The sequence below is a fragment of the Heterodontus francisci genome, unplaced genomic scaffold (genome assembly GCF_036365525.1).
Source record: "Heterodontus francisci isolate sHetFra1 unplaced genomic scaffold, sHetFra1.hap1 HAP1_SCAFFOLD_337, whole genome shotgun sequence".
Taxonomy (NCBI): Eukaryota; Metazoa; Chordata; class Chondrichthyes; order Heterodontiformes; family Heterodontidae; genus Heterodontus; species Heterodontus francisci.
In genome coordinates this window covers 485651-493608 of record NW_027141841.1, presented here as the reverse complement: position 1 = coordinate 493608, position 7958 = coordinate 485651, and the positions used below count along the sequence as shown (strand labels likewise).

Here is a 7958-nt window from a genome sequence, read left to right as displayed (position 1 = left end):
TCCAGAAAATATCGAGAAACTCACAATTTTATTATTCAGGATTCGGAACACAGATATTAATTCCAAGTGACAGTTCTGGGACCAATTAACAAAAAAAGCAGAGAACAATATTGCTCACTGATTGAAATCCCCAAGTGGGGAGACAGTTAAACAGGTGATCTGTTGGGGCATCCTTCGATCCAAGGTTTTAGCAACATTTAATCTCCCTTTCTGGTGAAATTCTCTGTTATTTGCATCTTTTTTTATCAGCTTTGATGGGCGAGTGAAAAAACTGAAAAAACTGAACAGTTCCATCCTTTCTTTTCTTCCTTCGTCTCTTCTTTCCATCAGTTTCTCTTTTCTGTCCCAGATCAATATAATGATGAAAATTCCAATTTATTCAGCTGTTTCTGGTGTTTTACCCATTCCAATCAATATTTCAACATTCCAATCAAATCGATTTGTTATTCCACAGTGTCTCTCCATGTGTTTTATTCTGTTGTATTCTCTCACAGTCTGTTTGATGATCAATGTTGCACCTCACTCTATGTTCTGGTGAAGATCAGAAGCAGAGATATCTGCTTACCCCACCCGACAAGTCGGCCTGAGGCTGTGTCTCTCTGATCATGTGGAGTTAAAGCAATTCTTCCAGTCAGTTAGTTCAGTTGTCATTTCATGAGAAATTCGGTCATCATGACTTCGTCAGTGACCAAATGGTTCAGGTGTCTGAGTGTTGTTAATCATGATGTGATGAAATGATTGTATGTTCCAGTCTTTCCGTGGTGGGTTTTCACACTGAGGAGAAACGTGTTGGACATGGTCTGGAAATGTTTCACACCACTCCATTCCCAACTTCATTGACTGACAGAAGATATATTTCCATCATGACACAGCTGGCTGCACAGCCAGAAACTGTGTTGAAGTTGACAGCTATGCTTGGGCAACTGACAAGGTGGCCGAGAGGTTAAGGCGATGGACTGCTAATCTATTGTGCTCTGCACACGTGGGTTTGAATCCCATCTTTGTCGCTAGTTTATGAACTATTTAGTGTATTGTTTATGTGTAAAGTCAGCCTTAAAACCTGTTCTTGTCAATGTCCAGACAGTGACTCCAGAATTTGTTATACTTTATTAAAATTGAGACAGACAATTGGAATTCTTCACCCAAACTGCACTGGAATGAAGATCAAATAGGGATCACGAAACGGAGCAGTATTTTTCCTCCCCTCCTTCCTTCCATCTTTGCTTTCTCTGGATTTGGACCAAGTGAAAGACAAATGGGAAAAGCAAATGGCGAGGGAGCAGATGCAGAAAATTATCCTTTGGCAAGAAATTTATTTTCAAATCTTCTTGATAGATTAAGTGAGTGAGCAATGCTTTGGCAGATGGAGTTTAAAATGAGGGGTCATCTACTACCTACGATAGATCAGAGTGTTTTTTTGTAAGAGGTGAGATGTTGGAAACGGCGGAGGAGCAGAGACCCGAATACTGAATTAATAAAAGCTAGTGGACTGGTCGAAAATAATGTGAAAAGTGAACAGAATATGAAGATTGGAACTCATGTTGCAGTGATATAAAGCTCTGTGCTCCTGAAGTAAATGTCCAAGCCCAGATTGTGGGGAATCTGTGGAGAGTGATTTGGTTTTTATTCATTCTTGGGTGTGAGTATCGCTGATAAGGCTAGCATTTTTTACCCATTCCTATTGCCGTTGGGAAGGTGGTGGAGAGCTGCCTTCTTGAACTGATGCAGTCCATATGGTGCAGGAACACCTACAGTGCTATTGGGGAGGGAGTTCCAGGATTGTGACCCAACAACAGTGAAGAAATGGCGATATAGTTCCAAGTCAGGATGGTGAGTGACTTGGAGGGGAACCTGCAGGTAGTGAGTTCCCATGCATCTGCTGCCCTTGTCCTTCGAGGTGGTAGTGGTCACGAGTTTGGAAGGTGCTGCTGAAGGATACTTGGCGAGTTTCTGCAGTGCATATGGAGATGGTACACACTGCAGCCACTGTTTACTGGTTGTGGAGGGATTAAATGTTAACGGTGGTGGGTTAGGTGCCGATCAAGTGCGCTGCTTTGTCCTGGATGGTGTTGAGCTTCTTGAGTGTTGTTGAGTGGGATGTATTCCATCACACTCCTGACTTGTGCCTTGTAGATGGTGGACAGGATTTGGGGTGTCAGGAGGTGAGATACTTGCTGCAGAATTCGTAATCTCTGACCTGCGCTTATAGCCACAGCAAAGATGTGACTGGGCCAGTTACGTTTCTGGTCAAGATGTTGATGGTGGGGGATTTAACGATGATAATGCTTCTGAATATCCAAAGGTAGATTTTTTTCTCTCTCATTGGAGATGTTCACTGCTTGGCACTTGTGTGGCCAGAAGGTTGCTTGTCACTTATCAGCTCAAACCTGAATGTTGTTCAGGTCTTGCTGCTTGCAGGCACAGACTGCTTCAGTATCTGAAGAGTTGTGAGTCATCATCTAACATTCCCACTTCTGACTTATGTTGAAGAGAAAGTCGTCAGTGAAACAGCTGGGGTGTTTGGGTCTAGGACACTACCCTGAGAAACTCCAGAGGCAATGTCCTGGGCTGAGATGATTGGCCTCCTCTAACCGCAACATTTTGTTTTGTGCGAGGTACAACTCCATCAAGTGAAGAGTTTTCCCCCTGATTCCCAGTGACTTCAATTTTGCATGGAATCCTTGATGCCACACTCACTCAAGAGCAATCACTCTCACCTCTCCTCTGGAATTCCGCTCTTTTGTCTCTGTTTGGACCAAGCTGCAATGAGATCATACGAACAGAAGATCAGAAGAACTAGTAGCAGGAGTAGGCCATTTGGCCCCTCGAGCTTGCTCCGCCATTCAATAGGATCATGGCTGACCTGATCATGACCTCAACCCCACATTCTTGCCTGCCCACATAACCCTTGGCTCTCTTGTAGATAAAAATCTTGAAGACATTCAATGACCCAGCCTCCACTGCTCTCTGCGGTAAAGAATTCCAAAGATTAATGACCCTCTGAGAGAAGAAATTCCTTCTTCAATGAAAAACCCCTGAATCTGAAGCTATGTCCCCTAGTTCTAGATTCCACCACGAGGGGAAGCATCCTCTCAGCATCTACCCTGTCAAGTCCCCTCAGAATCGTATATGTCTCAATATGTTCTCCTTTCATTTTTCTCAGCTCCAATGAGTATTGGTCCAACCTGCTCAACTTTCCTCATCAGACAACACCTTCATCACAGGAATCAATCCAATGAACCTTCTCTGAACTGCCTCCTATGAAAGTATATCCCTCCTTAAATAAGGAAACCAAAACTGCACACAGTACTCCAGGTGTGGTTTCACCAGCACCATGTACATTTGTAGCAACACTTCTCTACTTTTATACTCCATCCTCCTTGCAATAAAGGGTAACATTCCATTTGCCTTCCTAATTATTTGCTGTACCTGCATGGTAACTTTTTGTAATTCACGTACATGGACACCCAGATCCTTCTACACCGCAGCATTCTGTAATCTCTCACAATTTAAATAATATTTTGCTGTTCTATTCTTCCTACCAAAGTGGATAACCTCACATTTTCCCACATTCTACTCTATCTGGCAAATTATTTCCTGGAGCTGAGAGACCCAGCCAGAACCTAAACTGAGCATCGATGAGCAGATTATTGTTCAGTGTGAGGTGCTTGATAGCACTGTTGGTGACATCTTGCATCACTTTGCTGATGATTGATAGTAGACTGATGGGGCGGCAATTGGTCGGATTGGATTTGTCCTGCATTTCTTTTAAGGAGAGGGCACAGTTGGGCAATTTTCCACATTGTCAAGTAGAGGCCCGTGTTGCAGCTCTACTGGAACAGCTTGGCTGAGAGCGCAGCTAGTTTTGGAGCACAAGTCTTCAGTACTAGAGCCGGGATGTTATTATTGCCTATAATCTTTGCTGTATCGAGTGCCTTCAGCTGTTTCTTGCCATTATGTGGAGTGAAGCGAATTGGCTGAAAACTGGAAGCTGTGATGCTGGGGACCTCAAGAGGCTGAGATGAATCATCCACTGAGCAATTTCTGACTGAAGATGGTTTCAAATGCTTCAGCTTCACCTTTTGCACGAACGTGCTCGGCTCCACCAACATTGAGGACAGGGATGTTTTTGGAGACTCCTCATCTGGTTCGTTATTTAATTGTCCTCCACCATTCATGACTGGATACCTAGTTTATCAGGGCAGTGCCCTAGGCCCAACCATCCTCAGCTGTTTCATTGATGGCTTTCTCTTCAACATAAGTGAGAAGTGGGAATGTTCGCTGATGATTCACAACTCATCAGATACTGAAGCAATCTGTACCTGCAAGCAGCAAGACCTGAACAACATTCAGGCTTGAGCTGATATGTGACAAGCAACATTCTTTGATCTGATCCTGAGGGAGATATCCGTGTGTGGAGTGGCGTGATGTATGGAGAGTGATTCTGAAAAGGGTGTCTGAACCTGGAGGGCAGAATCTGTGGAGAGTGGTCCTCAAAGGATGTCCATGTCTGGAGATTTCGGAATTCTGAAGAGGGTCTCCGAGCCAATAGTGCTGGGATGTATGGAGCGTGATCCTGAAGTGGGTGTCCGAGCTTGGAGTGGCAGGATCTATGGAGAGTGATCCTGAAGTGGGTGTCCGAGCCTGGAGTGGCAGGATCTGTGGAGAGTGATCCTGATGAGTGTGTGTAAACCTGGAATGGAAGCTTTCTGTGGAGGTACAGGAAGAGGCCGTTCATTCCCAGTATTTTATAAAGGTTTAGCATAACTTATATGCTTTTACTCTATGCCTCTATTAATAAAGCCAAGTGTCCTGTTTGCTCTTAGTTACCTTTTCAATCCTTCTAACATTGGTGTGCATTGTCTCTCTGCTCCTGCACCCAGTTTAGAATTGTAACGTTTCATTTATATGGCATTCTTCTTTCCAAATTGTATCACTTCACACTTCTCTGTGTAAAATTTCATCTGTTATGTGAAAGCCCATTTTTCCAGTTTTTTTTAAGTTCCCCTGAAGTGTGTTACTATCACTGGCATAGGACAAAATTCCTGAGCATTCTTTGATGCTATCTCCATGGACAGAGGAATCTTATAAGTGAGCTCAAATGTAGGATTTTGTGTGTTTAGTATCTTATTTCACCCACCAATATAAGCACAAATATGTCACGTAAATCTTGTTCACTGCAGTCCCTGCTGCTGTTTGCTGCCTATATTTACAGACTTTTATCTCAACCTCGTCACCATGTTCTCTAATATATTCAGGGGGCATTAGCAGAGAAAATGTTCACCAAACATGGCAAGTGCAAGGAAATGTTTATTTATGTCATTATGTCATGAACATAATATACACATTTTTACATGTGTGAATCATCAAGATGTGTCTTCATAAATGGAACCCCGTCACAATAAACACTGTCACCTTTCAATGTTTAGCAGACAGGTTTGATGGCCTGATGTGTGTGAATCCCATATTAATGTGTCTGTACAAAGTTCGGGAAAAGATGGAGATATGAATAATTTACAGGGAAATCTTTTAAACATATTACCACATCTCTCACTCACAAAGATCTGCAAACACATGGATTCCAAAAGAACCTGAGTACAAAATCACCTAAAATAAACACAGCCAGAGAGACTTGCAATAACCTGTAGCTCAGGGAAAGTACATGATGTTATGGAAGGGATTCTGTTCCCTTTAAAATATTTTTTGAAGAAGTCATAATCAAACTGGATATATGTAGGACCAGTTCCTTTTCAAGAGGGCACCAAAAGAACCAATTTGGCAACTATGTTTACTGGTTGTCACATGATTCAAGTTAAATATAGAACAGAAACTCTGGTAACAGGGAGAAATGTGGACAGAGAAGTCAGTCATGCCCCTTAATTGGACAAGCTTGGCAGCAGCAGCGCAAACCTAAGACAGCAGAAAACTCAAAACTTTGGTTGTAGCAGTCAGTGTGTTTTACCTGCTGGAGTGAGCAGCTGATAAAGTTAGCCTGAAGAATCGTCAAGGAAGGAGAGAAGACCACAACCCAGTTTGTTTTCCAGAAATCTTTAAAAGACCCTGAGAAGTCCACTGAGTTAATGCATCTTGTCGCATGTCTTTGAAGAAGGCCTGCTAAAATTAATTCTCAATGCCTTCTGAAAAGAACTGATCTAAAATACCCTCGTGACCTGTCGACGTATACTCGGAAATTAGACTGGATTCCAGTTTTGGAGCAACATATCTCATCTGATGATTTCTTCAAAAATGAACAAATAAACAGCCCAAGAGGTTTTTTTTTGTCTGTAACAGAGTGCTGAATGGAAAAAAAACCCTTTTATTTTTTCAGCTATCCAGTGTGTGTGTGTGCATGTGGCTCGAAGATTAAAAAAAGGACTTTAAAAGTTGGTAAAGGTGAAAAAGGAGCTTTTAAAATTTCCACCTGTATGTTTATGCTTTACTTAAAGACTAGTTAAAACTTGTTCGACAATAAATGGATAATTTTGTTGTTCATTAAAGAAACCTGGTCAGTGTCTTCTATTCTGGGAAAAATAGAGTATATGATTGACTGTATCAGTATGTGGGTAAAGTTCACATCGATGTTGTGACCTGTGGAGAAGTGGGATGAGAATAAAGAGTGCCCTCCTCTGCCCTTAGTTGTCACAGCACTTGTGATCTGGCTCAGTAGCTTAATTGGTTCGAGTGTTTGTCTAATAATCAGAAAATCTTGGATTCATATCCTTGCTTCAAAAGTTTAGCTATCAATCATTTACATCCATTTTCTTGTGAACCTTAACTTTTCTTAAGAATTTCATTCACAAAAGAAAACAGCTCAGTGGTTGCCTTTGTGAAGGATGTGAGTTTGAAATGGCTGTTCCTGCTTGTACAGATGTTCAGTGCTAATATTTCAACGGCAACTCAATCCCCTACAATTTCTTTGAGAGCAATGTGTTTGCAGTTGCATTTAACCTGGAAAGCAGCTCAGCATTAATCTCACTGAATGAAAGTGTGACCGTGTTGTATGTTTCAGAGTGTTTCTGTCGTTTTGTGTCTCTTTTAACCAAGACTATAACACGACGCAGAGGGGAGGGTTGATCCGAGGTTTAGAATATATTGTCATTCAGGAGCAAGAAAAAGCGAAAGGAACCTAACAAGAAAACCCAGTCTCCAGATTTGAGAATCTGTAGATCCGCTTTGGGAAAGTGAATCAGAGCAGAATGAAGGGTGAACTGTCCGACTGCCCAGAAGAGATGAAGACACAGCTCAGTCAGCACGTTCCCCTGGTTTATGATGCTGGAACATTCCTCACACAGAAATTATTCAATTAATATTCATCGTCCAAGTCGGTCTGAGGCTGTGCGTCTCTGATCACGTGGAGTTAAAGCAATTCTTCCAGTCAGTGAGTTCAGTTGTCATTTCATGAGAAATTAGAAGTCATCATGACTTCGTCAGTGACCTCATGGTTCAGGTGTCTGAATGATGTTAATCATGATGTGATCAAATGATTGTATGTTCCAGTCTTTCCGTGGTGGGATTTCACACTGAGTTGAAACGTGTTGGACAATAGGCCAAGACCTGATGTGATGGAAATTTCACTTACTTACAGAAGCTCCATTTCCATCATTGCACATCTGGAGGCACAGTCATGATCTGAGCTGAAGGTGACCGTTCTGCCCAAATTTCCATAGAGGCAAAAAAGACATGTGATAGGTTGCTGGCACAAAGTTGGGTGATGAGGTGTTTGAGAGGTTAAGGTGATGTATTATTCATTCCTTCTGTTTTACATGTATGAGTTTGAATCCCATCTGCATCAACAGTCTATAAAATGTTCAATACATTGTTTCTTTGTAATTCGCCAGCTTTTGCTTAAAGTAGGACTTAGGCTGTTGCAGTACCCGTTAGAAAGATAGTCTAAGTTATTCTGAAGCCATCTTCCAATGTCATCTACATGTAAGCCTGATTTTAAAGGATAAGATGTA

At 42.0% G+C, this 7958-nt stretch overlaps 1 non-coding gene across 1 annotated transcript; it reads left to right on the top strand.

The window, feature by feature from the left end:
- Window positions 1-925: 925 nt before the first annotated feature.
- Window positions 926-1007, top strand: trnas-gcu (transfer RNA serine (anticodon GCU)). Its single transcript has one exon. It is a non-coding gene; the product is annotated as a tRNA-Ser (tRNA).
- Window positions 1008-7958: the final 6951 nt, after the last annotated feature.